The sequence below is a fragment of the Pistacia vera genome, unplaced genomic scaffold (assembly GCF_008641045.1).
Source record: "Pistacia vera cultivar Batoury unplaced genomic scaffold, PisVer_v2 Contig646, whole genome shotgun sequence".
NCBI lineage: Eukaryota > Viridiplantae > Streptophyta > Magnoliopsida > Sapindales > Anacardiaceae > Pistacia > Pistacia vera.
The window spans coordinates 361,415-376,297 of NW_022196497.1; the positions used below are offsets into that span (position 1 = coordinate 361,415).

General features: G+C 34.0%; 1 pseudogene; it reads left to right on the forward strand.

The window, feature by feature from the left end:
* Positions 1-3,207: 3,207 nt before the first annotated feature.
* On the forward strand, positions 3,208-14,052 carry LOC116111617 (annotated as a pseudogene).
* The last annotated feature ends 831 nt before the right edge of the window (positions 14,053-14,883 follow it).

The following is a 14,883-nucleotide window of genomic DNA, read 5'->3' on the forward strand; positions in this document are numbered from 1 at the left end:
CTTAAGTGATTTTAGAGCGGGACCATGTTTTTGTGATTTACAGAGCAAAAAGAAGAAAAGAAAAATAATTAAAAAAATGGACAAAAAAGAAGCGGGGGTAAATGTGTAAAGATAGGGCAGAGAATCCCACTTATTTCTGTCTCGTAGAGTAACCCATCATCACTTTCTTTTTAATCTTTCTTTATTTATTTAACTTTTTTTTTTTTTCTCATCTTTGCGTTTCTTTTAATGGCTTTAGTTTTGGATAGATATATTCCTTGTATTTATTAAAGAAAAGAAAGATACCCATCTCAGCCGTGCATGTATGTTTTTTGTTGGTTGTTTAGTTAATGGAATCAAATAACAACTGTAATGCAACGTTGAAATGATGCAAAATTGTATATAATTTTGTCATTATGGTGTTTTTGGTGAGTCTTATTAAATTCCGAGGTTATAGAATGGATGTCATTTTTTAACTATTTCTGACTGGCGGGGGTTCGATAAGAACTCTTAAAGGTATATTTAAAGGTTCTGAGTTTGAATTTCTCATTAAGTGTTAATAGAAGTAGTCACTGGAGTTTTATTTGATCGATAATTTTAGGTCCTAACTAAAGAATTATTAAGGTGCTGTAAATTGATCTGGACAAAAAAAAAAAAAAAAAAGGGTCATTTTCTACTTTATCCATTATATTTAGGATTAGGATCCACTTGGGACTTCTTCTAGTTTCGAACATTGCTTATAGTTTATTATGAAAGAGTAATGCTACAGTTATTGACGGTGTGCACCGAATGACGTGACAAAATCATGACCATTGATTTATTATAAATTAATACTAATCAACGGTCAGGATTTTGTCACTTCATTCGATAATTTCGTGTACACTTTTCAGTAGCTCTATCATTTTCCTTAATGAAAAGCTAGATTGTTCCATTGCTATCAACATAACTATTAATGTTCATTCCACCAGAAGTGTAATGCAACAAATAGTAATCAATCCTCAATTTCTATTAATTTATAAACTAATATTTCACTTTCATTTATAAAGTCAAGACTTCAGATCAGGCTTGATATATAAACATAAATTAGTTTTCTTTGTTAAATAAGATAGATAATATATTTCTTACAATATCTTAATTATGTGATTGTTATAATTATATGAAATTTAAATTTAAGTTTAAACTCATAATCAACACGGCAACTCACTCCAACTTACATTAGCAATAAAATCATGAGAACTAATGTTATTATTGTGTTTATCATGCATTTGATGGAGAGTAATTACTTTATTACAATTTACAATTTACGTGAATTTGATATTTTGTTTAAAAAGGTAACAATCGTGAAAATGGAAAATAATGCTTTAACATTAATTGAGACGGCAGGTCAACCCCATACATTTAGCTTTTGGGTTGATATGGTAATTGAGAACTAACCTGATATTGCCTACGACTTTCGCTTCAGGGTTCAAAATTAATCTTCATTTTAGGATTCAATCTTGTCCACTAAGAAAGAACTTAGGGTGCGTTTGGGTAGAGTTGTAGGAAGATAACTCTGGTAATCTCACTTTAATTATTTAGGATATTCTCATATTTGACTATCAATAATAAAAGATTTCGAATATTACAAAGTCGAGTCAGTAATGTTTACTGTAGGTGATATATGGGGTAATTAGATTACCGTCTTAAGGGTGTTATTCTGTTTTACCCGTAATCTTAATTTTGTTCATGTTTTGCCCTTAATTATAACTATGTCAAACACAATATCCTCGCATGTCTACCAAATAACAATAGCCCACTGTACGAATGACTTTAAATTCTCATAAATTAATTTTTTTGAACAAACTACTCCACAATACATGTTACCATTTTACCCTAAATAATTATTTTTTAGACAATAATGCCCTTATTATGAAAACTATTTACATGAATATCACTCAAAACACCCCAACCACCTAATGACTACATTGCCAGCCGTCGTTGGTAGTCGCCAAAACGACGCATGATTAACTAGATCTGGTTGGTCATGCGTTGATCTGGTTGTTTGCTGCTAGATCCATGGATCTAGCTGTTTCATTCCAACCATGGATCCATGGATCTAGTTGTTTACAACCATAGATTAGGTTGGAAATAGTCATGATCTAGTTGGAAACGGCCATGGATCTGCCAAAAAACCAAAGCGGCTCACGGTCGACCAGATCCGGCCGATCATGCGTCATTTCAACGATTGCTGCGGTGGTGACTAGTTTCGGCAGTCATCTTGGTGACCAGGGTTATTTTTAAATTTTAGCTTTTATTTGGTTGGGGTGCTTAGTTAAATTCTCAAATCTAGGGGGGTAAAAGACAATCTAAATATTAAATATTAATAGTATTTAAAAGAAAGGTAATTGAGTAATGGCTCTCTCATAATTTTTTATTCCCCCAACTACCACATATTATTATTTATACCAATCAATCTAATCAACACATATATATAATATTCTCCTTAATCTTCAAGGTAATATCTTTAAGGTAATCATATTTCTTAAGTAATAAAATTCCCGAAACCAAACACACTCTTAGGGCGTGTTTGGTTGGAGCTAATCCCAACGTGTTTGGTTGGAGCTAATCCAATACTAGGTAATGTTATCTTTTATTACTTGATTATCACGTTTGGTTGTCAAATAATAAAGATTTCGTAATCTTCCAAAACTATATATTTACTGTTGGTAATATATAAAGTATCTGATTACTCCATTTTCTTAGGTGTTGTATTTTAAGATTACTTGGTAATCTATTTTTGTTACAATTTTACCCCTTACTAATAAATTTTTTGGACATAATGCCCTTATTTTGAAATTAATATCACAATCTGCCATCCTTTTACCCCTATTTCATTAAGTTTTTGGACAATAATATCCTATATTTAAATAAATTGCAGGCCACACCCAAGTCACCGCCGACAACTGGCCAACCACTGTCGACCGTTGCTGAAATGTCTGTCGTGTCCAATATGGTCATTTTCGCCATATTATGGCCAGAAACGGCCAGATGGACATAGATGGCTGGAAATGGCCAGATATATTTTGACCGTTTTTGACTAGATCTACATCTTTTGACCCTTAATGAAACCTGACTCTAGCCGTAATCTGACAATTTCTCATGGATCTGGCCGAAATAGCCGTATCGGCGCACGACTGCTAGATCTGACCAGTAGTACACCGTAACAAGCCACTTCCACCGCCACTGACGATGGTGACAGCACCACCTGCATTACTTAGGATGGTAAGTGTTTTTTGTTAAGTTTTAAACTTTTTTGTTGCTAGGTGTTTTGCAATATCTCCTAGGGATTTAAAAGAAATTATTCAAAAAATATATTAATTATATTTAAAAGGAGGGCAATTTGGTAATTTATTTAACATACCCACAATTTATTCCTGCCGACCAAACATATTAATATACCCCACCATTTATTCCAACCTAACCAACCATTTCCCAACATTCCTAGTAATCTTCAGGGTGCGTTTGGTTCAAGGAATGTTATATTATTGAGGAATGTTGTATTACTGGAAATATATATTGCTAGGAGATCTTTAGAGAATGTGTTGGTCAATTGGAATAAATTGGTGGTATATTATTAATATGTTTAGTCTGGAGGATAAATGAGTGGATATGTTTGTAGATTCAAATTGCCCACCTTTTAAATAATAATATAATAATATTTGTTATTATTTTTTAAATTATTTCTTTTAACCCCCCTATATTTGAAATTTTACTAAAACACCACAACCATATACAACTTTAATTTGTAGTAAAATCACCCCCACTCACCCCAAGCCACCGTAATGGCGCACGATCGGCCGGATCTGGCTAGTCGTGCGTCGATAAGGCCTAATCCAGCCAGATCTGGCCGTAAATATGGCCGTTTCACTGTCAAAGATGTGGCCGTGAATCGGTGACCATTTCACGGCCAAAGATCTGGCATTTTCATGGCTAGATCTATGCATTTCACAGCCACATCTTTGGCTATGAATGACCAAATTTGATCATTCCGACCATGGATCACAAATCCATGGCTGAAAACGTCCTTATCACACCGACCAGCAAGATCCTGCCAGTCTTGTGCCATATGATTACTTTCGCCGCAGCCGGCAGTGGTCTTGGGTGGTTGGGTATTTTGTATATTTTTAAACTTTTTTGTGGCGGGGTTTTTTTAGCTAAATTTTCAAATGTAGGGGTCTGGATAATTGTTATTTGGTAGACATATAAGGGCAAATGTGTCTGAAATGATAAAGATTAAGGTCAAAATAGATTACCTCAATAATCTTATATTAACACCCCTTGGGAAGTAACTGATTACCCCCAATATACCAACAGTAAACACTATTTACAATAAAAGATTACGTAATATTTTATTACTTGACAACCAATGAGGGAATCTTGAAACCTAAATAAAGATTATAGGATTAATCTTATATCCCCCAAAACCAACGTTATCTCAAGGTATCTATCTTTTCATTAAATAACATTCCCAATAATAACATATTTCTTGAAACAACACCCTTAGGGGTAAAATGTTGTGACGTGTATTATTATAAATCAAACAGTTATTTTATTATATAGACTATTGCATAAGGTTTAAACATTTTCTCTTATTGTAATATATTATATATTCAAACTCAAACTTTATGCTGTTAATTGTCAAAATTAAATCACGATAACATGATGATCATTGTATTTGTCACATGACTGCTGTTTTTTAATTAGTATCATCATCTACTTTCAAGTTCCAACCTCGCGATCGCGACAATAATCCCAAAATGATTAACCAAATTAATAGAAAAAAGTAACCAAAATATTGTTTCCTATAATTTATATAGTTGAAAGGCTTGCGCATTGCTTAAATTGGTTTTGACACCACGTAGTTTGAATAACTAGAATTTAATTTGTTTTAAAGAATAATAAAATAGTTTACATATTATAATTGTTCCAAATAATACAAATTGATAATTCTACAATGAGTTTGGAATCAAATAGACATTTTATCTTTTATAGTTGTATGAACCTATATCGACAGGCTTTTACATTAATATATTATGAAGTATGCTTCGCATAACTACAAAAGAATACATAACGTTATAATTAATTATAGTTCGGCATGACTTAACACAATTATTCACTCAAATTATGGTTCGAAATCTAGCATATCAAAAATCAGTAATAGAAACATGTGGATCGATAGTCAAACTGTGAACTAACTTATCTATTATAACCATGGATAAATAAATTTCGTACATGGTTTATTACAATTCTATAAAACAATATAGTTAACTTTAACTAATTTTTTTCATATATTGTGAAACTTATGAATATTAGAGAGCCTATCTAATATATTTTACTTGTATTGATGATTTCAAAATTTTATTGAATCAAACAGACATTTTATCTTTTACAATTGTAGTGAAACCTATTTTTGCACATGCTTATTATAGTAATTCATCATAAGTTATGGTTCGGCTTATGCTTGCTATAATTCTTATTAATGAAACAACAGGGTTCGGCGTGCGCATTCACCTAACATAAATATTAGAAAAATATTGAATAATGGTTCGACATTTTTCGGCTACTTTTTAATGCATTTAATTTGATAGAAATACTGTTATATGTTGGTGAAACTTAGAAAATCAAAGTGGATATTTATTGACAAGGTATGACCCTTTTATTACCAACTATTCATGGAACTCTGTTATATATTATTTTTCGTTTCCGCTGCGTATTCGGGACCGTTTACTAACAGGTTCAACTTCAACCAGACTCAATAAGGCAATATAAAGTCAACTTAATTTTAATCCACAATCCTCAACTCTCTCAAACTGGCAATACAATGCACTTCATGTATGAGAGAAAATAGCAATATACATAGTTCCTACGAACTCTCCCATTTCTTTATCTGAAAATCTTTTTTTTGTTGATATGATTAAAACTGTTTTTTGTCCACAATATAGCCATGTTAGTAGAGGTACAAGTAGAAGGGACATACAAAAACTTTATACTCAAATAAGTGATAAACTTAAAAAAGAATTTGAAAATTTTCAAAATATATCTATTGCACTTACTTTAGACATATGGGCTCTTAGATCAAAAACATATTTTTTGAGTGTCACTATACATTACCTAGATCATAATTGGCGCTACAACAAAAATTGATAGGTTTTAAACCATTATATACTAAACATAGTGCTGAGACTATTTATTTTACAATTTTTGAAGTTTTGCAAGATTATTTATTAACTAAGAGAGTTGTGACGCTAACGTTTGATAATACAGCTACTAACACCGCAACAATTTCTTTATTTGAAAAAAGATTGGATCCGTTTGGTGAAGAAAAAAAAATTCACTAGAGATGTGATTGCCACATCATTAATTTGATTGTTAAAGCAAGTTTAGAAGCTATACATGCGAGGATTGAAAGGATGCGCACGGCTATTGGATTCATTGCCGATAGCAATACAAGATGAAATGAGTACATAAAATATTGTCGTCAAGAGAAGCCGCCGGTTCGACCAAAGAAATTATGTCGCAACATGCTTGTCCATTGGAACTCCACGAACTTAATGTTCGTCAACCAGAAGAACTATCTGGACGAAGTCGTCAACGATTCAAATTGGACGGTTTGTAGTCTTTTTCATTTATTTCTTAAAGGTTCTTTACGATTCTACTAATTCATTAAGTGGTATTTATTATCCCACTATTAATTTAGCGTTAGATATTTTACTTCAAATTTCTAAAACTTTTACTAAACATAGATACAATCCAGACTTAATGGCTGTTGTTTCAGGCATGGAAGCAAAATACCAAAAATATTAGTTAGATATTCCATTCTTATATGGATTAGGTCTTATTGTGGATCCTAGGTTTAAATTAAACGTATTTAATTATATGGTTACTAAGATAGGCCAGCATTTAGGACATGACTATAGTTCATATTTGATAGGATTTAACAGAAAATTGGAAATCATTTTTTTTTAATATCAAAATAGGTATAGTGGTACGCCCATCAGAGACAACTAACAGGAAGTTGATGAAGACATTTATCAATAGGGATTGAGCATGTGGACATATATAGAACTTAGTAGTGGTGGTGGTGGAAGTAACAGCTCCAACTCGTACAGACATGGACCAAATGAGTTGTAGCAATATCTACAAATAGACATATCCTACACGACCAAGAAGGAAAAACGCAAGATGGATATGCTTCAATGGTGGAATAAAAATGCAAGTCGATTCTCCATTGTATCCCAAATGGCACGTGACATTTTATGTGTGCCAGTTTCCACAATTGCATTTGAGTTAACATTCTTAATTAGTAGCTGCATTATTGAATACAGAAGATACTCTTTAACCAATGAGATGATTGAAGTCATAACATGTTTATGAGATTTGTCTCATACAAACAGAAGACTACAACAGCACCCTGAAAAATCCCGAACTATTCGACCTCTTCAAAAACACAGATTTGGACGATATAAATTTTGACGTTGTAAATTAATAATTTAATAAAAGCAAATTTATTTAATTGTTTATTTGTTTAAGTTTAAATTAAATTTGCACATTGTGAAGTGTGAACATTATACTTATGTTAAAATTAAATTATCTCTTTAAATTAAAACCATATAAATTTATAACCAATTAATTATCCATTTATATTTATTTAATTGTTTAAGTTCAAATTAAATTTTCAAAGCTAAAATTAAATTATCTCTTTATATTAAAACCATTCATTTATATTTATTTTCTAATTAATTAAAAAATTTACAAATCACCCCTAAAAAATTACATAAACTCCTTTACATAATTTTCAATTTACAAATATATAAAAAATTAAGAGGGGTAAAAGAAATTTTCTAGACTATGGGCCAATGGCCAGTCCTAGGACCTGTTCTAGCCCTGAGAATTTTCATTGGCCCACGACCAGTCCTAGCCAAATTGGGCCCGAGCCCTAATGACCTGTCCCAATTTGGAACCGATCCTATTGGGCCCAGACCGGAGACTGGCTGGGCCTAGGCCTTGCCCACCTCTAATTAAACCAAATGACATCGTTATGGTAAAATTTGATGTCTTATGAATCTTAATAATATTGAGGCCTTCTTTTATGAACTTTGAACCCTTTTTTTTTTCCAAATTAATAACATCACACCTCATGTGAATGGTTAATATATAGCATAGTAATTGCTAGTCATTTGTTATATAAATGGGTATTTTTGGAATTATTAGATAAAAGTTATAAAACTTAATTTTGTTGATAATTTTATTTAAATTGGGACTTATAAAGAGATTCAATTAGACTGAAATAATACCACTCAAAAAAGAAATATAATGCTCCACCCTTCTATATTTAATGTCTATTATTCACATGAAAAAATCCCCACAACCATAAATAATCTATTAGAATATTTCGGATTTTGGTTTTCAACATCGTTATATACAATACAAAATTATGTAGTTTTTTACAAAGATATGAAACACTCAATTATTTAATAGATTTCAAACATAAAAAAGGCAGTGAAATTTAGTTAAAAACTTAATAGTTCAGATTCGTGACGGACCCAAATATCTTAGCAAGTGCTGCATAATAAATAGTAGTAATATTGGCCGCATAATGCGATGAACAGGGTTTAGCAAGTGCTGAATCAAAACCAGTGCTGTATACCCCCACATATTCCTCAAGGATCAGAGTTTATTTGTTTATGTTTTTATTATACTTTCTATTTGATTTCGTGTATAGAGTCCTGCACTATTTACTTATTTGGGCCTCACATATTATGAGCCCAGCTATAGCTTCTGAAATTATGAAGTCTAGTTTGAAAACTGAAAACACAAGACAAAAGCGAAAACAAAAAACAAAACCAAATCAGACCTTTTCATGATGTCGTATGCATGAAAGATATGTCTTTTCATGTTGGTAATATCTTCCCCCTGCATCAATTTCTTGATTTATCTGTTTGTATGAGGAGTGGAGAGTGAATATTGTGTGGTCACATTTCACTGGATTTGAAGTCAGAAAAAACAACATTTATGCCTTGTTTTATGCAAGTTTCAGGCTTTTTCAGCTGATGAACACTACATTTGTCCTTCTTCTTGTCCACTTTCCTGACTTTTCAAACCTGGGAGGCTATGCAATAGGTTAATTTTCATTCATGCCTTCACTTTTTAACTGCATCAATTAGAACAAGTGCCAAAGGATCAACCCGTGATGTTGTGCCTTGTGCTTCCAGTCCAAGTCCCACTTCACAGATTTAAGATCAATGTCGTTTATGCTTCATATTTAGGGCTTATTCATCATGATATGTAAGATGGAAAAAGTCTATCCATACAAACTCTTAAAAAGAGAGTTTGTATAAACTGATGTGTCATGTTATGTTAGTGTCATGTAGCAGAAGAACCACATTATTTAATATTATGTTAGTGTTATGTGGGCTCACATGTCATTTGATGCTGATGTGGCATGCCACGTTAGCTTGTATAAAACCTCTTTGTAAGAGAGTTTATACGTGTAGCCTTGTTCTATGTAAGATAGAGTAATGCAAGACGTATAATCAAATCTTACTAAAATTTCTATACAAACTGATATGGTAGAAAATGAATGAAAAAGTAAATATAATGAGTTTGATTTTTTATATTTACTATTCTATTCATTTTCTGCTACATCAGTTCGTATAAAATTTTTTATAAGATTTTTTTGTATGTCTAACATTATTGATGTAAGATATGAGGTATTGAAAAAACGCTTGGATAAGTTTTTTTAAGACAAATAGAAATGGTCACCTTAAATATATTAAGGTAATTGCCAAATTAGTGTTCAAAAAGGTTTTATGGTGTGTAGTAAAATACGAATACCTAATCTTAACCAGAAATTAATGTTCCTAACCTCCACTAACTACTCCTTACAATGAAAGATGTACTATGAATTGGACAGCATGTGGAAGCACTCTTAATTTAATTTAATTAATGACCATCACATTCTTGTGGGATCAACTTTTAGGTGGAAGTGTATTGGGTTCATAATTATTTAATAACAACTCAAATCTTAGTTGTCATTCTATTGGAATTTTGTGGATTAGGCATAATTCTTTTAACTTCCCTCCTATACAATTCAAAATGTACAAGAAAGAGGTAGCAGGTGAGATTAGCATTTGGAAGATTGAGGAGCAAGTTCGCCTGCCTCCAATTTTTGAGTCAAGGTCATTGCATTATGGACATATCAATTTGTGATCTGACAACTATCTTTAGATAGTTGAGTAGTTCGATAAAAATTTTTAAATATATCACTCAAAAGGTCTTGAGTTTAAATCTTACCCAACCAGTAGTTTCAGAGGCTTACGGGATTAGTTGAAATACCCTTACTAATATGAGTAATCACTAGAGCTTTTATCCGATCAATAGTTCTAGAGTTTCGGGAGGATTAATTAAAGTACGAGTAAATTAATCTAAACACTCCAATCATTTAAAAAAAAAAAATTATGATTTGTTAGATGCGTGCAAGTCTTAATATCTATTATGATAATTTGTGATTTTGTGGTGGCTTCTCTTGGCTGGGGCTTGAGAAGGAATATTACATATATATTTTTTTTTTTATATATAAGCTACTTTATTCAAAGTCAGGGTCAATATTATTGTCTTGGTTCATTCACAATATTATTCAGCTTCTGTACAACCTATTGTCACATTTGACACATGGCTTCAATATCAATTATATGAATTTCAACATTGGCAACACAGGATTAATTAAGAATTGACACATGGCTTCCACGATGAATACTGAATGTTGAATCCGAATCGAAAATTATGAAGTTGCACACCGTATTTATCATATTGGGGCTAAGATATTGCGTGTGTGTGATGGATGAATGATGAAGAACCAACCATGGAGTTAGTCATAAAGATAACCTATGAAAGATGGAAGTACTCAAAAAGTTTGTTTGATAGTCAAAGATGTTTGCTCTCTTATTGAGTTTTGAGTTTAAACTTTTAAATCATTTATCATATTATGACTTAATTGGTTCTTTGAACTATAGAGTGTTTAATAGACTTCGAAGATTAATGAGACATACGTAAATTGACTCGAGGGTTGAAAAAAAAAAATAAAAAAGAGAAAGATGGAGGAGGAGCCATTGGGAGAGTTAAGTGGGGTCATTTTATCAAATAAATGGGCTAATTTAAAGTAAAGGTGTAGTTCCACCAGTCCAACCAATATGACAACGCAACGACGACAACAACAATAACAACAGATGAAAAAGCTCGACTTCATTTTAGTTTCACATTTCGTGGGTGAAAAGGTCATTTACCATAAATGTCTGCAGCAATCACCGCAATCATCACACCAACGACTATATTATTGTCAAGACAAGAGTCGCTCCGTCAACCGTCAGCTCACACCTCTCCATCTTCTTCTTCTTCTTCCTTCCCCATTAAGTTTAACGCCGTCAAGCCCTACTTCACTATACACCCCCTTTTCAGTGAAACTAAAACAAACTCTCTATCTCTCCTTCTCTTTCTGAATCTCTCTCCACACCATTTCTTCTATTAAGCTTCTTCTCTCTCCTACCTCTTTCAGTATGAAATACAGAAGAAGTTTATAACTGAAGTAAAAGAGAGATGGAAGCCATTTTTGCAGATTGTTTCTTCTCTTCTCGCTGGTTGTGCTGGTACAATCTTCATGCAATAGCAGAGACCAAGAGCTGTCTACACAGCTTTCAAGTCAGTCTCAAATTTCAACTCTCTATGCTCAAACGCCCAGTTCAGCTCAACTGTTCCCATCCTCAATAAAGGAGCTAAATCTTTCTTCCAGAAGTCTCAGCGGGATCATTTCATGGAAGTTTTTGAGGAACATGTCTCAGCTGCATACCATTGATCTCTCAAATAATTCTCTTCAAGGCTCCGTTCCAGGTTGGTTTTGGTCTATTCAAGTTTAACTCAAGTTAATTTATCAAAAAATAGATTTGAGGGACCATTGGTTTTGAAAACCTCGGGAAATGGTCCGTCTTCTTCGGTGCAGGTGCTAATCTCTCAACCAATAGGTTCACCAACTGGTTAAACTCTCTGGATTTTCGAGGCTTAAGTTCTTGATATCTCCACAATGATTTAAGAACTTTGCCGTCTGGGTTTACAACCTCACCAATTTAAAGCACCTTGCCATTTCGAGCTGCAAAATTTTAGGCAATATAAAACCCGGTTCGTCTCTCACTCATTGGAGTATTTAGATGTATCAAAATAACTCCCTGAACGGTACTTTCCCTTCTGATTTCCCTCCACTTGATGCTCTCAAGTTTGAATATTCACTCAACAAATTCACAGGTTCCATTGGCCTGAGAAGTACCAAAGTTCGGAATATCTGCTTTTATTCATGGTGGAAATTTCAATGGTTCCATACTTCAAAAACCCAAGGCAATCACATTCATTTGCCACATTCAAGAACCCCACCTCATGAAATTGTCCAAAAACACAACCCCGCCAAGAAACAGAAGAAAAGTGATAAATCCAAATCAAAAGCCAAAGCTTTAATTCTTGGTTTATCATGTTCATCCGCTTTTGTTTTGTATCGGTGGCTGCTTTTATCTTTTGCATGTATAGAAGGAAAAGAATATTAGCCAGAAGAAACAAATGGGCAATCTCCAAACCGGTTCAACAAATACCCTTCAAGATGGAGAAATCAGGGCCGTTCGCTTTTGAGACGAGTCAGGCACATCATGGGTGGCAGACATCAAAGAACAACCTCAGCTCCAGTGGCCATGTGCTCTAAGCCATTATGAACCTAACCTTCAAGGACTGATTGCTGCCACGTCACACTTTGGTAAAGACTCATTGCTCGCCGAGGGCAGATGTGGCCCCTCTACAGAGCCGTTCTTCAGGTGACCTCCACGTAGCAAAAAGTGTTAGAAACTGCCAAAGACATTGATCCTGATGATGCTATAGCCATCTTCGACGACCTATCTAGGCTTAAACATCCTAACTGCTGCCTCTCTCCGGTTATTGTATTGCAGGTACCGTACCAATCGTGTTTCTAATTTTTTTTTTTTTTTTTCAGTAATTGAACTAACATATTAAATGAGATCACGGGATTGACTTCAATGCTTGAGTGTCGTACTCCGTAGACTGTTATATTCAACACAGTGTCACGTAAATCTAACACAAGCCATCATTATTCACATTTAGATATTCGTGTTTTTTTTTTTGAATTAACAGATTAATTAATATGTATGAAATTTGAAAAATATTTTAAAACTAACAGGTGTTTTTCATGATTTATGGTGACTTTTACTCTTTAGGACGGGAGAAGCTAGTTTTGTACGAATTTATGGCGAACGGCGACTTGCGTAGGGCCCACGAGCTGCCAACGGGAGAACTTAACGTGGAGGACTGGAGCACTGACACATGGGAGCAACACAACGGCACGGGTTCTATGTACCTCCCGGAAAAAAACAACTGGCTCATGCGCCACCGTATTGCCACTGGTGTTGCTCGAGGGCTCGCCTATCTCCACCACGTGGGGTCCACACACGGTCACCTTGTTGCCTCCAATGTCCTTCTCGCGGAAAACTGCGAGCCCAAAATCGCCGATTCTGGGCTTCGCCAAATCGGATCCAAGAATGTAGGAGAACGAAGTGAAAATAACAAAAACAGCCTGAGTCTGACGTTTATGCTTCGGTGCGGTTTTGATGAGCTTCTGAACGGAAAGGAAGGGACAGAAGAATGTATTAAGTGGGTCAGGAGGATGGTAAAGGAAGGAGCTGCAGCGGACGCGCTAGATTCACGATTGACACTCGGTGCCGTTGACTCAGTGAGTGAGATGGTGGAGAGTCTCCGAGTCGGGTACTTATGCACGGCGGAATCACCTGGGAAACGGCCCACCATGCAACAAGTTCTGGGTTTGCTCAAAGACATACGTCCGTCAGTGGACTTGAGTTAATTTACTCAGTTATTGAGGTTCACCCGCAGTGAACTCGCGTGGGGATTCAACTTAAGTGATTTTAGAGCGGGACCATGTTTTGTTGTCTCTGATGTTAAAAAGAATTTTTAATATATGAATTATTTTAGAAACTTTTGTGATGTACAGACAAAAAAGAAAAGAAAAAGAAAAATGCATTAATAATTAAAAAAATGGACAAAAAAGAAGCGGGGGTAAATGTGTAAGAGAGAGGGCAGAGAATCCCACTTATTTCTTGTCTCTTCTGGTAGAGTTACCCATCGTCACTTTCTTTTTAATCTTTCTTTATTTATTTTAACTTTTTTTTTTTCCCTCATCTTTACGTTTCTTTTAATTGCTTTAGTTATGGATAGATATATTCCTTGTATTTTATTAAAGAAAAGAAAGATACCCATCATCAGCCGTGCATGTAATGTTTTGTTTGGTTGTTTAGTTAATGGAATCAAATAACAACTGTAAATGACAACCGTGGAAAATGATGCAAAATTGTATATAATTTTGTCATTTAACGGGTGTTTTTGGTGAGTATTAAATTCCGAGGTTGATAGGAATGAATGTCACTTTCTAATTACCTCAAACAGGGGGACATTTAGGACTGGGTCAAAAAATCCGGTCCTAAGATTGGTTCTTGAGAGGATCGGTCTTAAGAGGTTTAGTCCTATTTCGAGACTAGGCCTAAGGAGCAGGGCTCAGTCTCTCTATTGGACTCTCCTCCAAGGCTCGAAAAAGCAGTTTAGGGTTTTGGGAAGGGGGGAGTTGGGGTGGGTTTGAAAGATTTTCTTTTTCATTACCTTCCCCTCCAATAACTACACTATAAATAACTCTAAAATCTTTCATTTTTTCCACACCACTCAATCTCTCATTCTCTCAAGCTCTCTACTCCAAATCTTCAATTAAATTCTCATTCAATTTATATTTATATTTATAATTTATTCATATAATTT